Source organism: Cebus imitator, unplaced genomic scaffold (assembly GCF_001604975.1).
Source record: "Cebus imitator isolate Cc_AM_T3 unplaced genomic scaffold, Cebus_imitator-1.0 Scaffold129, whole genome shotgun sequence".
In the NCBI taxonomy this organism is placed as follows: Eukaryota; Metazoa; Chordata; class Mammalia; order Primates; family Cebidae; genus Cebus; species Cebus imitator.
In genome coordinates, this window is record NW_016107444.1 from 54,968 (window position 1) to 75,326 (window position 20,359).

The 20,359-nt window shown below is 47.4% G+C and overlaps 1 protein-coding gene across 2 annotated transcripts in view; it reads left to right on the forward strand.

The window, feature by feature from the left end:
* ST3GAL3 (ST3 beta-galactoside alpha-2,3-sialyltransferase 3) overlaps positions 1–20,359 on the forward strand; it is a 114,012-nt gene that overhangs the window by 48,621 nt on the left and 45,032 nt on the right. The gene's annotated exons all lie outside the window — the stretch shown is intronic.

The following is a 20,359-nucleotide window of genomic DNA, read 5'->3' on the forward strand; positions in this document are numbered from 1 at the left end:
GAGTATCCTCAGGGTGTGGGAGAAGCCGCCTCCTCCTTCTCCTCCACCTCTGTGGAGCAGTGACCAGGCCTCCAGATGAGACCATGCTTGCATCAGCACCTCATAGATCCCCATCTGGACCTGCCCCTGGTGACTGCTGCCCCACTTCCAAGTTCCAGAGACCCTAAGTAAATTCTGCCCCTCCCTAAACCCTTAAGCACTCACTATCTACCAAGCCTTGTGCAGAGGTCTACGGGAGAGTGACAGATAAGAAACTGAATGGGGGCTGGGCGTGGTAGCTCAGGCCTGCAATCCCAGCACTTTGGGAGGCCAAGGAGGGCAGATCACCTGAGATCAGGAGTTCCAGACCAGCCTGGCTAACATGGCAAAACCCCGTCTCTACTAGAAGTACAAAAATTAGCCAGGTGTGGTGGTGCATGCCTGTAATCCCAGCTACTTGGGAGTCTGAGGCAGGAGACTCACTTTAACCTGTGAGGCAGAGGTTGCAGTGATTCAAGGTGGTGCCATTGCACTCCAGCCTGGGCAAAAAAAGCAAAACTCCATCTCAGGGAGAAAAAAAAAACTGAGTGGGCAGTGTGGTTACTGTAGCAACAGAGCAAGCATGGGGAGCTGTGTGTGGTCTGATGAGGGCCCCTGACCCTTATCTGATAAGGGCCACTGACTGCAGGCAGGAGAGGCTTCCTAGAGGAGGTGACACCTGTGCCAGCTATTGGTGGACAGTTGGAAACTGGCCAGGTAGAATCTAGGGAAGGGCAGGAATCACGTGGAGGGAAGGAGACACACTTGGAAGTAATTTGGCCTGTTGGAGTACAAGTCCAAGAGTGGTAAGAGGCCTTGAAGGTCATGCTGAGAAGTTTGAACTTTATTATGAGGTCAGCCAAGGTTTCAAAGCAGAGAGGGAAGGACAGCAACAGATTTGTGCTTTAGAAAGGTCATTGCCTGAAATGGGGAGAAAGGGTTACAGGAGGTGGGATTGAGGAAGGTAATGCTTGGGAAGCAGTGAGGAGGACAAGTTCGTGTGATGTTAGGGGAGGAGAAATGACAACATGAGGTGGCTGCTGGAGGGATGAGTAAAAACGGATTCCTAGTTTCTGTTTCAGGCAGCTGGCAAGATGGTGGCACCACTTTTTAACATAGGGAACACAGGGAAATGAGCACACTTACGGGGCAGCTGTTGAGTTCATTTGGGGAGAACACTCAGCTTGAAGTTTCTGCGGAACATCCCTGTGAAGCACTCACATCCTTTAAGGGATTTTTTTTTTTCAATTTCTTGTTATTATAAACAGAATATCTATGTACAATATTCTTACAAATAAGTCTTTGTGCAGTTTCCTCACTGTCTCTGACATAGTGAAATTTTTTCTCTGCATCACATGAATTTATAGTATCTATCCCTTTTAGTCTCCAAACTTCTCAACTTTAAACCTGTTTACTTAAACTTCCTTCCTGCCCCTTCTTCCATTATTCATTTTATAAGCGTTTCAATATATTGGGTACCATGCTGGGTACTGAGGGTGAAAACTAATACATAACCCTTACCCCAGAACTTCAGTCTAGAGTGAGTCAGACATGAAAACAAAATTATAGAGTGCTAACACGATGGTAAAAAAAAAAAAGTCAAGGGTGCCATGAATACACAGAAGGGAGACACCTAATAAAGTGAGGGGTCAGAAAGGGCTTTTTTCCCAAAGTGGATCACTGGGCTCACTCCTCTTCTGCCATTACTGTTTACAGGACCTCTTGACCTTCATTCTGATCATCTGCTTCTAGCATTAAAGGACCAAAAGAAGACCTTTTAATTGGTTCATTTGTGATTGCTGACTCACCATGATGAAGTTAAAAAGTTTTCTTTCTCTTTTGTTTTAGTTTTGTATTTGGCAGGGGTCGGTGCCATAAGTGTCAGTGGGTGAGTTACATTATGTCAGTAGCTCTTTAAGATACGTGGTCTGTGGACCTGAAGTATTCGTGGCCCCTCAAGGCCACATGCAACCAGAGTCAAGCAGCCAGGCCTTTCCCAGGGCTCCAGACCTCCTCTGGAATCATCACTGTCTACCCCACACTCCCATATATTTTCAACACTGCCTGTTTTCAAAGACACCCACATAAGGACATGTCCTATCATGGCCCCTTTCAGCAGCCTGGCAAAATGCCTTGGAAGTTTCTTTTTCTCCCCTACTGTAATCCTGCAGGACAGGGAGGATCTGTAACAGAGAACACCTGGGAGAAGCCGTCTTTTGTGGGCAAAGTGGTCAGAGAAGGATTTTTGAAGGAGGTGATTGTTTTTTCAAGGTATGGTAGCTCACACCTGTAATCCCAGCACTGTAAGGGTGAGGCAGACCAGTCACTTGAGCCCAGTAGTTTGAGGCCAGCCTGGTTAACATGGCAAAACCCCATCTCTACTAAAAAATCCAAAAAAACCCATAAAATTAGCCAGGCGTGGTGGTGTGCACCTGTAGTCCAAGCTACTCAAGAGGCTGAGGTAGGAGAGTCACCTGAGCCCAAGAATTCGAGGCTGCAGTGAGCCATGATTGTGCCACTGCACTCCAGCCTAGGCAACAGAGTGAGACCCTGTCTCAAAAAAAAAGAAAGAAAAAATTAAGGAATTAGGCAGTTGAAAAGTGACAGGGTAGGTATTCTAGACAGAGGGAATGCATAAACTGAGAACATGACGCACATAAGGACGTTCAGAGAGCTGCACGTGGTTTGGTACATTTGGCACATGGTGTTACATCCTAGATGCTGGAAGACAGGCTAGAGAAGGAATCCAGAGCAAGATCATGGGAGACCTTGCAAGTCACTCCAAAAGGACTCTAGATTATATCCTGAAAGATAGGGGAAATTATTGACATGTTTTAGGCAAGAGACAAGAATGACGTAATCAGATTTGCTATTTCAAAAGATTGTCCTTACCCAATATGGAAGATGAATTGGAGGAGGGAACTTGGAAGCATGAAGACCAGTTAGGAGGCTATTGTGGTGGCTGGAGGCAGTCCCATGAGGATGGAGAATAAAGACTATATAAAGAACACTGAGGAAATAGACTCAAAGTGTACCTTCTGTCCTCCCAGAACATCCTGTAAGGCACTTCTCCATCACCACTACATGTCCTGATGGATTGCTGTCTGTCTGCCCTTCCAGAGCACCGACTGCATATTATTCCTCTTTGTGGCCAGCCCTAGCCCCTGATAGTAATTGGCACTGATTAGGTGCTTAGTGAGTGCTTGTTATGCCTATGGAATTGACTTGATTAACATGATGATAAATTATGGAAGGCTAGGGAAAGGGAAGAATCTGGAATGACTCCAGGTTTTTGGCTTCAAAGATAGGTGTATTAGTCCGTTTTCATGCTGCTGATAAAGACATACCCGAGACTGGGCAATTTATAAAAGAAAGAGGTTTAATGGACTTACGGTTCCACATGGCTGGGAAGGCCTTACAGTCATGGCAGAGAGTGAGAGGCATGTCTCACATGGCAGCAGATGAGAGAAGAAAGCTTGTGCAGGGAAACTCCCATTTATAAAACCTGGGCGTGATGGCTCATGCCTGTAATCCCAGCACTTTGGGAGGCTGAGGTGGACAAATCACCTGAGGTCAGGAGTTTGAGACCAGCCTAGCCAACATGGTGAAACCCTGTCTCTACTAAAAATACAAAAATTACCTGGGCATGCTGGGAGGCACCTGTAATCCCAGCTAATTGGAGGCTGAAACAGGAGAATCGCTTGAACCTGGGAGGCAGAGGTTGCAATGAGCCAAGATCACACCATTGCCTTCCAGCCTGGGTGACAGAGCAAGACTCTTTCTCAAAATAAATAAAACCATGAGATCCTGTGAGACTCATTCACTATGACGAGAATAGTGCAGAAAAGACCTGCCTTCCATAATTCAGTCACGTCCCATCAGGTTCCTCCTGCAACACAGGAATTATGGGAGTTACAATTCAAGATGAGATTTGGGTGGGGACACAGCCAAACCATGTCAGTAGAAAAATTGGAGGTGCCATTGATTGAGGTAGAGAACCCAAGAAGAAGATCATTTGTTTCTTACTTTTTATCTGACTTTTGGGAGAAGGAAAGGGCAGAGATCATGAATTTGGTTGTGTGCATAAGGAGTTTGAGATACTTAAGGATACTCTGGGATACATAAGGGAAGATGTAGGTAGTCATCTGCATATGTGGGTCTGGGGTTCCCAGGGAGAGGTCAGAGTTAAAGATGATGCAGTGGGAGTTACCAGCACGTAGATGAAGTTTTGGCAGTGGTGAAGTCGTTTGGGGAAGGTGTGTTAACTGGGTTCCAAATTGGCAGCTTATAAGCTAAATCTACCTGTAGACATGCTTTATGGCAGAGTGTTTTAAAATAATGTGAATACTTTTTGACAATGTGTAATTCTAGCTTGCTATAACCCTGCCCCTTCTCGTTGTCATATCTGTCCCAGTTCACATATTTACTATACCTTCTTGGCTCTTGTAGACATTTGAGTTGGTAATTTTTTAAGGAAGAAGAAAACAGAATGGCCTAACTCTGGGAAATACCAATATATAAGGGATGAGTAGGATGGAGAATAGGAAAAAATTGCTGGAAAGATTAGAGGAAATCAGAAGAGAATATAATTTTTCTCCAAAATTATGGGAGGCTATATATAGGCAAAGTGCTTGTATTATGAAGTATAAAATGTGCATCTCACTTCAACAGTTCCACTTCTAAATATTTTACATGCAGAAGTAATCATATCTGTGTGTGCATTGTTGTAATATCCTGTTGCAGCATGTTTATGATAATAGCAAAAAACTGGAAACAGCCTAAGTGCCTCTCAGCCAAGCATGATTAATGTAGTATGTCCCTCTGATGAAATAGTATGTAGTTATGAAAAATGATGTCACACTGTATTTACTGGCATGCCCCCACGATTTATTGTTTTTGTAAAAAAGCAAGTTACAGGATACTATATATAAGATAATTCCATTTATGTTAAATGTCTGTTAATGGAAGAAAAAGTCTGGAAGTCACATACAAATCACAAGGACTTCCCAATAGCCAAATCTAGTAGACCTTTCTCTGGCCTCTGTGCCTTTGACCTGTCTGTGGCTTTTGACACTGTTTAACATTTCTTGGCTTTCTGCTTCTTGTCTTTTTGCCCTAACTTTAGTCCCATAGGCTGGCACTCAGGACTGAAAGATGGCAGACTCACTCCTGGGAGAACCCTTCAAAACTAGCAGTTTGTTTACATCCTGGGCATACCCAAAGCAGGGCACTTGCTGGGCAATTCTTCCTGGAAAGGAGCAGTTAGGGACAGTATCTTCCTGGCCCTTAGTCCCCTTGAGTCTACATATCTCTTCTGGAATAAAACCCTTCCCAAGGCTCTGGGTACAAGTTTCCTCTCCTTGCCCACCTCCCCCACCCTCTAACAAAGTTGCCTGGCTAGCCCCTCTCTCCCACGCCTTCTGTTCAATCAAGGGGTTATTTTTAACTGGGTTGTGTATACCATGCTTAAATCCTGGCAAAACACCAGAGCTTTGGAAGAGACACCCGAGATGAAAATAGTCTCCCACAACCCCAGGCCCCTTTCCAGAGCTTTTCCTTTTAAAGAGAGAAAACAACTAATCCAAACTGTAGACAGCCCAACAAAGAAAGTCCCTAGACGCTAGCACTAAGCAGCTGAACTCACAGCCTTGGCCATGACATTAGACTGGAGGCTGGACCTACTTGGCCATGACATTAGACTGGAGGCTGGACCTATCTTCAGCCAGGGGTGAGTCCAGGGAGAAGATGGTTCTTGCCACTTTCCTGGGCTTGGTGGTTCTAGAACCCCTGTATCTTAGAATCATGAAGATTACTTAGTCCATCCCCCATTTCCAATAGCTAGAAGTCCTTGACCTGCAGAAACAGCCCATTCATTTCACGACACTCTTTAGTAATTGGAGAGTTTTACTATGAAAAGCCGAAATCTACCATTCTGCAGCTTCCCCCTGTGGTCTTAGTTCTGCCTGCCAGAGCCACATAGGACAAGTCTAATCCCTTTTCTCCATCAGTTGTTCAGAGATTTGAAGCTGGTGATGTCTCTTGCCAGGCATCTCTGTCCTTATACAGTATCATAAGGGGTGTGAGGGAGAGGATGGTGTGTGAGAGAGAGGAGGGAGTATGTGAACATAGGAGGGGTGTTGGGGGAGAGATGTGAGAGGGAGGAGGGTGTTGGGAAGAGGGTGGAGGAGGGAGAGGGAGATGGGGTATATGGGGTAGAGGTGTGATGGGGTATGAGAAGGTGTGGGGGGAGGGGTATAAGAGGGAGGGGGTGTGAAGAAGCGGGTGGGGAAGAGGGAGTAAGGAGTGTGGGGGAGTGGTGTGAGGGGGTGATTGGTTGTGTGTGGCAGGGGTATGAGAGGGAGGGGGGTTGTGGGGAGAGGGAGTGTGTGGGGGAGAGGTGTGAGAGGGAGGGGTGTGTGATGGGGGAGGACTCTGGGTTTAGAGAGAGTCTGCAGGCTGCTGATGAGGCAGCTGCTGCTCTTCACCCTACCTCTGACTGGGCACTCCCTGAGGGAGAGGGAGGGCATGGCTGATACCAGAACTGGGAGGGGAGACAGGGAGGTGAAGGAAACTGACAGTCATTGAGCAACATGGTGTACCAAGAACTTCACATGCCTTCTTTAATCTTCACAATAATCCCCAAGGTAGTAGGTATTATTAGACCCTTTTTACAGTCATTCATTCAACAAATATTTATTGAGTGCACTGGCTTTGTACTGGAGGTAGAGCAGTGAGCAAAGCTGACAAACACTGCTGTCTTCATGGGGCTCATATTCTAGTGGGAAGCAGGCAAAGAAACGATACAGAAATAAGATGCACAGTATATTTGATGGTGGAAAATATTAGAGAAAAATAAAGCAGGAATGGGAGTTAGAAAGGGGCCGCCATTTTAGATAAGGTGATTGGGAAAGAGCTTCATGGCAAGGTGACATTTCAATAAAAACCTAAAGGAAATCAGGGAAGGCCATGCTGGTATCCTGGAGAAGAGCCTTCCAGGCAGAGGAATCAGCCGGTGCCAAAAGCTCTGAGGGGGATCCGAGTGCAGGAAAGAGGCCTATGATGAAGAAGTGGGAAATACGAGACATAAAGTAAGAGAAATCTGCGTCATGGATGGGGGTGTTGGAGGTCACGGGGAATGGAGGATTTTGAGAGGAGGAGTGACTTAGGTTTTAAAGGATCATTCTACCTGCCCTGATGACAATAGACTGTTGCAAGGCAGTCCCATTGGAGGCTGTTGTGACCTGCAGAAGAGGTGATGGCAGCCTGGACCACGGTGGAACGAATGGAGGTGGTAAGAAAGCAGCAAGGTCAGGGTATATTCTGAAGGGAGAGCTGACAGGTTTGCCGCCAGCACAGGTGTGAGTGTGAGAGAAAGAGAGGCCAACTAAAAGTATGTAGCCTGAGAAACTGGAAGAATGAAGGTACCACTTACCAAAATGGAGAAACGACTGCAAGAAGAGCAGGTTTTAGGAGTATTACGAACTCAAGTTTAAACATGCAAAGTTTGAGACATCTCTTTGATGTCCAAGTGTAGCTATCAAGAAGGTAGGGGAAGGACCGGGCACAGTGGCTCACGCCTATAATCCCAGCACTTTGGGAGGCTGAGGCGGGCAGGTCACCTGAGGTCAGGAGTCTGAAACCAGCCTGGCCAACATGGGGAAACCCCGTCTCTACTAAAAATATAAAAGTTATCACGCCTGTAATCCCAGCACTTTGGGAGGCCGAGGTGGGCAGATCACGAGGTCAGGAGTTCAAGACAAGCCTGGCCAATGTGGTGAAACCCCATCTGTACTAAAAATACAAAAATTAGCTGGGCATGGCGGCGGGTGCTTGTAATCCCAGCTATTTGGGAGGCTGAGGCAGGAAAATCACTTGAACCCAGAAGGTGGAGGTTGCAGTGAGCAGAGATCATGCCATTGCACTCCAGCCTGGGTGACAGAGCTAGACTCCATCTCAAAACAACAACAACAACAACAAAATAAGCTGGATGTGGTGGCATGAGCCTATAATCCCAGCTGCATTGGAGGCTGAGGCAGAAGAATCATGCAATCTCGGTGTGAGCCGAGATCGCACCACTGCACTGCAGCCTGGGTGCCAGAGTGAGATTCTGTCTCAAAAATACATGAATAAACAAATAAATAAAAATTAAAAAAGAAGGCAGGGGAATACACCAGTGTGTGGGGTTCAAGGGAGAGGTCCAGACTATGAAAACTGGGATGAGATCACCAAATAAGTGAATGTGGATGGAGGAGAGAAACCAGGGCTGAGCCCAGAGATGGTCCACCGTTAGTGGTGCGGAACATAGAGGGAGCAACTACAGAAGGGAATGAGAAATAGGAGTGCCCAGGGCAACATTAGGAAACCCAGGAAAATGTGATATTCTGAAAACCAAAGGTAGTACAAAAGGAGTAATTACCTGTGTAATATGTTGCTGGTAGGCAGGAATATTGTATAAGTTACTGTACAAACTAGGACAGTGAGAGTGAAAATGAACAATATTAATTACTCCAGGATAAGACACATAAACCACCATTGTCCCAAACAAATCAGAATGTAGGGTCACTCTATTGATAGGTTAAGAGTTGATCATTGGATTTAGCAGCATGGAAGTAATACGTGACCTTAAAGGATCATTGGTATGGAGTCAAGAGAAATGGAAGGAGAGAGATTGGGGACAGCAAGTGTAGATAACTCTTTTAAGGAGTTTCTGTAAAGAGATGGAGATAAACGAATAGGTGGTCACTATATGGTTAATAATTGTACTGTTCTTTTAACTTTTCTGTGTCAGTGTTTTTCATAATGTAAAGTTAGAAGAGTACAAATTTTAAAATGCTAAGAAGAGAGAGGGGGTTTAATATGGAGAAACAACATATTTGTATGCCTATGGGCATAATCCAGAAATGAGATGATGTAAGACTTCCTGGAGCAGTGTCCTTTAGTAAATGAAAAAGATAAGGTCTGGGGCAGAAAAGTTGGCCTTAGTTACAAATATGGGCAGTTCAAACAATAGAGTATGTAGGGAAAAATGCAGGCAGGTGGTGGTATGCAGCTGGTAAACATTCTATTCTAATTGCTTCACATATTTCAGTACCATGATAAACAAGGTTATCTATGGGAACAAGAATGAGGGAGGTGTTGGAAGTGTGGAGAGAAAAGAGAAAGTACGAGTAGTCATCCAGGAGAATGGAAGAATGACTGAGCTGATTGGCAATTCCATTGCCAGGAAGCATAAGGGCCTCACTGGAATTTCGAGTGAGAAACCAGCATGGTCTCTCTCTGGCCAGCCATATTCAACTGTGTGGGTACCTCCCCAGAGTAGGTAGGAATTTCAATTTAATCAAAGCTGTGTTTCCCCCAAGTGAGAGAGGAACAAGGAAGCTGAGGGTGAATGCAAAGAAGTGATTATAATGATTGATTTGGAATTTAAGCTGGGTGGGAGTTGCAGTAAGAATATAAGGAAGTAAAGGACAGTGAAAAGATGGCCAAACCAATGGCTTGATGATTTCAGTGTGTTGAGGATTGTTGGAGTTTAGCTACAAGAGCAGGTGAGCTATAGATACATCAATCATGGAGGTAGTCAGGGAGTGAGAACTTGAGATGGATATTAGAGAGGATTTAGTTATTAATAGTGACTCAGTATAGCATATAATTTAGGAGTAAATAGCTGAGATCAGATAGAGATTAAGGTCACTGGAGGAAGGGAGGTCAAGGCAGGCCTGCCTTAGTGTTTACCACTTTTTAGGTTTGGAAGTGATATGGTTTGGCTTTGTCCCCACCCAAATGTCATCTTGAATTGTAAACCCATAAGCCCCACATGTCATCGGAGGGACCTGGTAGGAAGTGATTGGATCATAGGGGGTTTCCCCCATGCTGTTCCCATGGTAGTGAATGAGTTCTCACGAGATCTGATGGTTTTATAAGCATCTGGCATCTACTCTGCTTCCACTCATTCTCTCTCCTGTCACCTTGTGAAGAAGGGCCTGCTTCTGTTTCACCTTCTGCCATGGTTGTGTTTCCTGAGGCCTCCCCAGCCATGTAGAACTGTGAGTCCATTAAACCTCTTTCCTTTATAAATGACCTAGTCTTGGGTATTTCTTTATAGCAGTGTGAGAACAGACTAATACAGGAAGAAAACTCATCTCTCCTGTTTCCTGCTCTTTGAGAAAAGAATACACTAAAAATACTACAACTGATGATAATTGCTTTAAAATTTCTCTTCATTTTATTATTATGATGATTATTGTTATTGAGACAGGGCCTCCCTCTGTCACCTAGGTTGGAGTGCAGTAGCATGATCTTGGCTCAAACTGCAGCCTCGACATCCTGGGCTCAAGTGATCCTCCCTGCTCAGCTTCCAAGGTAGCTGGGATTACAGGCGTGCGCCACCATGGCAGGCTAATTTTTAAAATTTTTTGTAGAGATGGGGTTTTGCCATGTTGCTCAGGCTGGTCTCGAACTCCTGGGCTCAAGTGATCCATCCACCTTGGCCTCCCAAAGTGCCAGGATTACAGACATGAGCCACTGTGCCTAGCTTAGAATTTTTCTTTGCTTTATTTTTGACTGAGCCTACAGTTAAGCAGGGAGAGACCTGTCAAGGAAGGGGGTACTGAACTTGCCAAGCACAGGCATCATAATTGATTTGTGGCTCTAGAACATCAAGACTGGAAGAAAAGCAGCTCAAGTCATAGAACAGACCCTGAGGGAAGAGAGCCAGTCAGGCATCAGGATTGAAGGTCTCAGCTGTCAGGTATAAAAGTTGTAGTCCATAGAGGCCATCGTAAGGTATGATGGCAGGAAAGGCTAGAGATTTGAGCCTGAGTCAGTACTGTGAAGCTGCTGAAGATCTTCCACTGAAGGGGCAAGATAGGCTGGGACTTGCTTATCTCCCTTTACCAGGCATTGGCAGTACCATGGCCTGGAGAGGGGCCATGTGTCTAGAATGACCCACAGCAAGTATCTGGTCCTCCCTCCTGGTGGTTGGCTGGATGGCCATGGGTGCTGGTTGCATCTGGTTGGATGGATGTGAAAGAGGAATGCTGCAGCCCAGTAGTTTATGCCTGTGACGGGCCCCCGTCCAATGGCAGGGCCCATTGTTGGGGCTATTCATTCATTCATTCATTAGCTACAATAATCAATGAATGAATGCTAGGTGTTGTTCTAGGTACTAGGCATGTGATGTCAAAGATAAGGCATGGTGATAAAACTGTTACTTCTCATCTTGCCCAGCATGCATGCAAGGGTGAAAAATGGCAGAAATAGTGGGAGTACCAGCCTCTGTGTTTGTACGAGGGCTGGAATTCTTTTTGTGGGACAGTTTTCCCCATGCATCTTTACAATAGTCTGTGACAGGTTTCTGTCTATCACTAGCTTGACTCATCCCGTTTGGCAATTGATCAGGCATTCCGAGAGAGAAAATTCTGCCCCTCCAGCCTCACCCAAGGTCTCCAAAGTCAGGAACAATGCTTGAGCTCCTGGAATGAAGAAGGCAGCTACAGTATTTTCCTGTAGGAACAGAGTGCCCAGCTAGGACCATGGGGGCCCTCCATGGGAAATTCCAGGAGCACTCTGCATTCATGCAATGCCCATACTGGGGCGATAGTGATGATTGTGATGTCATCTAGCCATGTGAGTGCAGGGTCTTCAGACTTCCCTAGTCAGCAGAGTTGGCCCACCCTTCTTGCTTCCCTGCAGAGAAACACAGAGGCCATGTTCAAGACCCCAGAGACGGCAAACAGGCAGATAGGTTTCTCCTTAGTCTGTAACTTGGATGCTCTTCACTGAAGAAGAGAGAGAAGGAATAGGTTTAGGGGAAGATAACGGGCTCCTTTTGTATTGTGTTGAGCCTAGGTGCCAGTAGGATATCTTGGCCAAGATGGTGCGGGTGCAGTTGGATATGTAGGTCTTGAGCTCAGGATACAGGTCTAAGTTTGAGATGGAGATTCAGCAGCCCCTAGTTAAATATATGTGTCTGGATGTCTGGAACTTGAACCTTCCTGTAACAGTCACATTTTCCAGCCTTTTCTTTTTAAAACCTGCCTGGGACTGTAAGCAATGATGGGATGCAGAGCAGACAGTGGTCAGCAATGACTGCCCTTGTGCCCCTCCCCTAAAGGCAGAGGGTCTCTCACAGGACGGCATCTGCTCATTCTCTGTCATGTTTTCTCATTCCTGAGCAGAGGGGAAAAAAATGGCTGAAACCTTCCTTTCCAGGAATCCAATTTCTAGTGGTTCAAAAAGTCACATATCTGTATTAATTTCCTGTGGCTGCCCTGACAGATGATTCCCTCATAGTTCTGGTGGCCAGAAGTGCAAAGTCAGCATTCCTGGATTGAAATCAAGGTGTCAGCAGGGCCGAGCTCCCTCCAGATACCCTAGGGCATATCCGTCTGTCGCCTCTCCTGCCTCTGGCGACTGCTGGCATCTCTTGTCTCATGGCCGCATCTCTCCACTTCTGACCTGTGGTCACATTGCCTTTTCATCTGTGTGTGGTCAAATCTCACTCCGCCTCTCTCCTCTAAGGATTTGCAGTGCTATTAGGGCTCACCTAGAGAATCCAGGATCATATCCTCATCTCAAAATCTTTAATTTAGGAAGTGTACATCCTACCAGAAAAACACAAGCAATAAACAGCTGAGAAGTAAAATATTTAGTAAATTACCGTAAGATAAATACCATCGGAAGAAAGAAAGTATGGCAAGGTGACAGGAGCAAGTTGCATTATTAAATAGGGTGGTGAGGGTGGGCCTCACGGGAAGGGAGTGATTTGAATAGACCGGAAGGAGACTAGGAGTGAACCAAATGCGTGTCTGAGGAAGAACATTCCGGGCAGAGGAAACAGCTCTAGTAAAGGTCCTAAGGCAGCAAGGAGTATCACTGGGGGACTGTGAACAGGAGAGTAGCAGATGAGACCAGAGAGGAAGTTGGGGCGGGGGAGATCATAGATGGCCTTATCGGCCATTGTAAGGACATCAGCCTTTACTATGAGATAGGAAGACGTTACCCATGTGGAAATATTGATCTTTGATAGAAGAATGGAATTCTGTCAGTTCTATCAAGAGGGAAAGCAGACACGGTGGTTTTGTAGATTTGGTGGGAGGCAGATTTCCGGTCTCACTTACCAGATATTTATTCAGCACCTTTTATGCTAAGCACAATTCTAAGTACTGGGACGCATGACAGTGAACAGAATGGGCAGCTGCTGTTCACATAGAGTTTACACTTTCCCGATGATAACAAACAAGTACACGTGGGAGAGAGAAAGCAATACACAAATAGTGATAAGTGCTTATGGAGAAAACAGGAGGAGATGTCATGTTAAGGGAATGCCTGCAGAAAAAGGCTTGTATTTAAGGACTGGACAGAAGGCCAGCTGTAACAGCGTGAGGAAGGAGGAGGATCTGGGGTGAGGTGAGACACAGGTGAGCATTGGGCCCTTTCGGCTTTCTTTGGAGATAGTGGGAAGGTTCTAATGAAGAACCTTCATAGTATGGTTGATGATTTATGGATATCATGCTGGCCTCCTTGGGAGAATGGACTCTGAGAGAAGGACAAGAGCAGAAGCTGCTCATTGACCATCGTAGTGGTCCAGAAATGATTATTTGGACTGGGGCCATAGCGGTGGAGGGAGGTCAGTGGGTGAATTTAGAATATGTTTAGTGATTGTATTAACAGGGCTTGCTGATGAATTGGATGAGAGGCAGCCAAAAAAAAGAGATGAATCAAGAATGACTCCAGGGGATGACATCCAACTGGCAAGAGAGAGATTTGTTTGTACAATAGGTGTTCCTCTGTGTGAGGATCTGGGAATATGGGACTAAAAGAGAAAAACAGAATGACTCCTAGGTTTTGGCTTGATCAGCTACATTAGCTTGGCCCCTGCCTTCCTCACAATCAAAAACAAAGTCCCTGCTCCTGCACTGTGACCCTGCGTATCACTGGCATTCTCACCACTGCTTTGAATCCCATCACACTCCTGTCCTTCCATCAAACCCGCCACAGCAGGGCCTACCACTTTTCCTGCTTCTAATTCTGGGATGCTTGGCACCACTGCCTTGGCGACACACAGACAGCCGTGGCACTACTGTGGCTTCATGCTATCTAGCCTCTGTGCACAGCTCAGCAGTCCTTATCCCTGTCCCAGCGGAGCAGGAATTGGCCTGGATTGGCCCTGGAAGATCCACATGGTGGAGGCTGTCACACCAAGCTGCTCCTGTCTCTTGCAGCTCACAGGCATTTACTGAGCACCTGCTTTGTGCTTAGCTGTGAGCTAGGGGTGCCACTAAGTGAACTGGGCAATAATATTGGCATGTTCTAAGTGCCAAGAGGTCAGTGTGACTTACCATGGTGACTGTCCCAAATCTTTCCTGTTCATAAGTCCCTACAGTCTCCACCCTCACATCACAACCCCAAATCTTCCCAGGGAAAAGAGTCAGTCCGGTGAGCATTCTCTCAGGTTCTCCCTGCCTCTAAACTCACCTATCAGAGTAGCCATCTTCACATCCTCCTCCCTTTCCAGGGAAAAGATACCCTGTCTTCTGTGTTCCTCCCCTCATACTCTGGATCTGTCCCCTTCCCCTCCTCCTGGGCTTCATTCCCCTCTGTCACTTACCCCCTCCCTCTTGTCTCCTTTCCATCTGAATACAAACATGCTTAGTTCTTCCCCATCCCACTTCATCTCCAGCTTCCATTCCACTTCTGTCCTCTCCTTCACTACCAAGTCTCTAGAAACTCTCTGACCTCTGTGTTGAACACTCTCACTTCTCTCCCTCCTCAAGCCCTGAAGTTGGTTCTATCCTCTCCAGTCCCCAATCGTGTGTTCCCTAAGGGGCCAGTGACTTTCATGTATTACCAGAAGCAATGCAGTTAATACGAACATGGATATAAATAGTGCCCATCCTGAGGTCATTTTGAGATTAAATACGATAATTCAGAGAGCACTTAGAACAGTGCCAGGAACTCAGTAAGCGCTCAACTCATTGCCATTATTACTGTTGTTATTATTGTGACGTTGATCATATGTTTCATAACTGCCTCACTGCTTGGCTGCCTCACCCATTATCCACCAAGGCAGGGACTCTGAGTTCTTTTTCTTTTGAAACGGAGTTTCACTCTGTCGCCCAGGGTGGAGTGGCACAGTCTCAGCTCACTGCAACCTCCACCACCTGGGTTCAAGTGATTCTCCTGCCTCAGCCTCCCGAGCAGTTGTCCGCCCCCATGCCCAGCTAATTTTGTATTTTTAGGAAAGATGGGGTTGCACCATGTTGGCCAGGCTGGTCTTAAACTCCGGACCTCAGGTGATCCCCCCCGCCTCAGCCTCCCAAAGTGCTGGGATTACAGGCATGAGCCACCACGCCTGGCCTCTGTGTTCTTTACATTCCCAGTGACTAGCACAGAGCCTGAGATGAGCTGGGGCTTGGCACATATTGGAGATGTAGATGGTAGATGCTGGTCACCAACAGGACCGTGCCTGTGGGCTTTGGGTTATGTGGCCTCTCCAGACAATCTGGCCATCATCCAGAATCTCCCGGAGCAAGGAGTGCCTGTCATGGCACCTTCCCTCCCCCACGTCCCCCACTTCCCTCCCTCCTTCCTCTACACAAGGGACAGGCTGTCAGCAAAGTCGGTGGGAGCCTGTCAGCAGGAGCCAAGGCACTGCCCCCTTGAGGGCCTCTGGCTCAGCCTCTCCTCTCCTCCTTCAGCACAGGCCTCCCTGCCTGTCACACATGTCATGCATGTGGCTCCAGCCTGTCTGGACACAGATGTGGCCACAGTTCCTAGGCAGGCGGGGGTCGGGGGGGCAGTAGCTGGCAGTATTTCAGACTGTGGGGTGGGGGTATCTGTGAACAGTGGAAACATCACAGGAAGCCTGGTGCTTTGGAACAGGTAGATCAAAGTGTCCATGGGGGTCCACACAGCGGTGGTCCCCAGACCTCCACAGGTGAGCAGGAATTGGCCTGGATTGGCCCTGGAAGATCAACAAGGTAGAGACTGTCACCCCAGGCGGCTCCTGTCTCTCGCAGCTCACAGGCATTTGCTGAGCACCTGCTATGTGCTTGGCTGTGAGCTGTAGGTGCTACACAGGCTGCTGGGAACTGGGCAATAACATTAGCATGTGCTAAGTGCTAAGAGGTCAGTGTGCATAAAGAACGCTGATGACCCAGAGGAGGGCTTGGTCAGCCCTGTGTGGCTCAGGGAAGACCTCGGAGAGGTAGAGATGCTACAGTCCTGTCTTGAGCAATATGCAGAAGTTGAGCACATGAATGATAAGGAGATGAGAACCGCAGGCAGAGGGAACAGTGGTATAGAGGCCTGGAGGTGTTAAAGAGCCTGACAGACTCTGGAAATGATACATAGTTGTATGGGGCTAGAGCATACGGAAAGGGAGGAGAAGGGAGGGGTGTCTGGGGCTGGAGAGGTGGACAAGAGCCTTAAGAATCAGACTCAAGAGCTTAACCTTTACCTTCTAGGTTGCAGTTGCAGTTGGCAATATCCCGTATCAAACTAATTCAAGCAAAAAGAAAAGTAGTTTACATAACTGTGAAGTTCAGGACCTGAACTATCTTTAGGCCCACCTGAATCTAGGACTCAAACAGCGTCTTTCTCCCTGCAGCCATAGAAGATGGCTTTTGCGGTTCTAAGCTTGAAGTTGCAGGGTTTTTTTTCTTAAAGGGCCAGATAGTAGATATTTTCAGCTTTGTGGGCCATATAGTCTCTGTGACAAGTCTCTGCTGTTGTGGGACAAAAGCAGCCATACTTTGTTTAAATGAATAGGTGTGACTGTATTCCAATAAAACTCTGTTTATAGAAACAGGCAGCTGGTCTATAGGCTGTAGTTTGCCTGACCCTGGTCTAGGCTTCCATGGTTTGTATCGCTCACTAACTTAGAGAAAAAAAGAGACTCCCACAGCCCCCAGCATCCAAATACAAAATCTCAGAGAAGACCATGATGCATAACACTTAGGTCAAGAGTGCCCATTCTTTTTTTTTTTTTTTTTTTTTTTTGAGACAGGCTCTCACTCTGTTGCCCAGGCTGGAATGGCATGATCATGGCTCACAGCAGCCTTGACCCTTCCAAGCTCAAGCAGTCCTCCTGCCTCCGCCCCCCAGGTAACTGGGACTATAAGCGTGCACTACCATGCCTGGACAATTTTTCAATTTTTTTTTCCACAGTGACAGGGTCTCAGTGTGTTGCCTAAGCTGGTCCCAAACTTCTAGGCTCAAACGGTCCTCCCACCTCAGCCTCCTAAAGTGCTAGGATTACAGGCATGAGCCACCATGCCTGGCCAGGTGCCCATTCTTGAGCCACTTAGGAAAGGGTCTCCTGACTGGTCAGCCTGGACATATGCCCATCCCAGCAGCAGTGGTGGGGGTCAGCCCAACCAGGAACATATGGAATGAAAAATGGGATGCTATTGTAGAAGACGGGAAGAGCTGCAGATATCCACTGCAACATGCCAACAAGAAAGAGCATGAAGTGAGTGCCTGAAAGTGCCAGTGATGATCCAGCTTGAAATTGGTCCTGACACAGCCTCAGGCACCAAGCCAGCCCTGCAGTGCTGATGCACGCCCTGCCTGGCCTTTTCCGTCCGTGCAGTGTTTGCATCTCAGCTGCTTTATTTACACCCAGTCAGAATGCACTTGCCCACTCATTCTTCCTCACATAGTGCTCCACCTGCCTGGGTGGAACTGGAGGGCAGAGTCATGGGGGTACGGGGTGGGGAGGGTGCCAGGCTGAAGCTCCTCTGCCCTTGGTGGGAGCTGCTTCACTGCTCTAGCCTCAGCATTCTCTCTCCTTATCTTGAAGGGACAGTTACTTATGGTTCTTTTCTCTTCTGTGCCTTTATCTACAGCCACCCTTCTCAACATTCTCCACCAGGCTTATATTCACTTGTTTTTCAAGGCTTAGCTCAGCTTTGCCATTATCTCCTTTGAGAAGTCTTTCCTGTACCCTCAGGTTGGTCAGTGACCTTTGTAACAAAATATAGGACACTATTCCAAAATACAGAATGTGGACATATATTTCTTATGGTTATTTCTCTACCTGTCTCTACCACTAGCTTCTCGAGGGAAGGACCAAGGCTAACTTACCTTTAGGTTCCAGGCTCGCACTCAGCACAGGACCTAGCACTGAGTGGGTAAGCAGTTGTCAGATGGAGCTGTGTTTTCCAGCTCCATCTAGTCCCAGGTAAGACACGGAAGCAAGAGCTTCCTGAACCGGCTTGGAATAGTACTTGTTGGTTGGCACCTGATGGTTGTCTCTTTACCTCTGAGCTGCCCGTCTCAGGGCGTATGCCCACCTGCTCTACAAACTTAACATCCTTTTTCCTTTGACTCCCGCACTCCCATAGGACCCATCTCCCATGGGATTCATTCAAGTGGTCAGCAGGAGAAATGCAGCAAGACGTATATTTGACAAGGCATTTAGAAAGTGTTCACATGGCTCGCTTAGACATACACCAGGCTCTTCCTGTGCATGGCCCTTTATGGTGGGGCTACAGCAGCTAGATCCCAAGCAAGACCACGTAGACTGTAGAACACCTACCTCCCTCTGTTATGTCTATTCCACCACTGCTCAGAGAAGGTTCTAGGAAGGTGTGCGTCTGTGGGATTTGGCTTCATCCTATTGGATGACAGTTTGATCTTGTAGGAGCCAAGGCCTATGGCTGAATCTAACAGACTGATGTGCCGTAGTCCCTGGTCTAAGAACTCACTGTTGGGCTCTCCCTTCCCTTTGTCTTATGGGCGACTCACGCTTGTCACACTCATTGGGAGAAGTGGCTAAAAGGATGACGACCCACCCAAACAGGCATAGATGCCAAGCTGAAGCCATCTGTCACCCTAATCCAGCAAACCCATGTCTGGAAGCACCTCTTTCAGTTGGGTTGGTAGGAACTAAGAAGACGACACTACCCTAGATCTGCTGGTGCCCACACTCAGCTACTCCTTTGCCTCACTCCTTAACAAGACCAGTCAGCTTTCTTGCCAGTCTGTGGATACAGGCTTAATATTCTGAGCCATAGGGCATGGTTTAGGTCAGTGAGCCAGTGTTGAGGACATTCACCTTACACGCTGCACCTTAGCCACATTTGTAAGCATTAAATGAGCTGGAAGATCCCTTAGGAGGGCCCCAGGTTGCCCTTCCTGGCTGGTTAGCCAGATGCTTACACCTAATCATAGTCCTCTCTCAGTCTACAGGTTTATGAGCAGGGCAGCCTCCTGGCTCCTGGGGTTCCACCTATGCTGTGAGAGGCACAGGGGTCAGATACACACTCAGCATGTACTCTTCTAGGGCCCCAAACCCCCAAACTACTAGGCTCTTGGACCTAAGGAGAAAGGATAGGCAAGTTCTAGTGCAACTTCTGTCTCCTCCTTCCCCGGGTCCTTCTCACGCACTCACACACGCCCTGCTGAAACCTGATCCTGAGGCTGCCTCGCGTGCTGGGGTGCTGGCAGTGCTGGCGGGCTGGGGCTTGTCTATTGGAGCCTGCCCCACCCTGCCCTGCTACTCCCTAGGCCAGGGCAAGCAGGTCAGGCGTCCCACGCCCCCGCTAGTCTGACCAGTCATTCCACACCTTCAGGGCCACCTCCACCCTGGCCAGGCCCCCAAACTGGCATGCTGGTCTGGATGGAAGGCCCTGGATTCTGTTCCAGGCATAGCATGAGGCTAGGCCACCTGCAGAATTTAACACAAACACGCATACACCATCTCTACCATCACCCCACCCCCACGTTTCCTGTTGTTTATGGGTCCCAGCCCAGTTTTCAAGGCCTCTGCAGGCGCCAAGGCACCTCACAGGGGCTGAACAAAGTGCAGTAGAACACTGGAGGAAAAGTGCAAGTCTGCTAGGGGAGTCAGAGGAGACTGTCCAGGGGAAGTAGCCTTTCAGCTTAATACCAGTGAAACAGAGCAGAGAATACCAGAGACTGGGAAGGAGGAATAGGGAAAGACTGGTTAAATTCTACAAAATCACAGCTAAATAGGAGGAATATATTCTAGTGTTCAGTGGCACTCTAGGATGACTATAGTTCGCGATACTATATAGTTTCAAATAGCTAGACAGAAGATATCAAATGTTCTCAACACAAAGAAATAATAAATACTGACCGGGCACGGTGGCTCACACTTGTCATCCCAGCACTTTGGGAGGTGGAGGTGGGCAGATCACCTGAGGTCTGGAGTTCGAGACCAGCCTGGCCAACATGGCAAAACCCCGTTTGTACTAAAAATACAAAAAAATAGCCAGGCGTGGTGGCAGACGCCTGTAATCCCAGCTACTCGGGAAGCCAAGGCAGGGAGAATCACTTGAACCCAGGAGGCGGAGGTTGCAGTGAGCTGAGACCA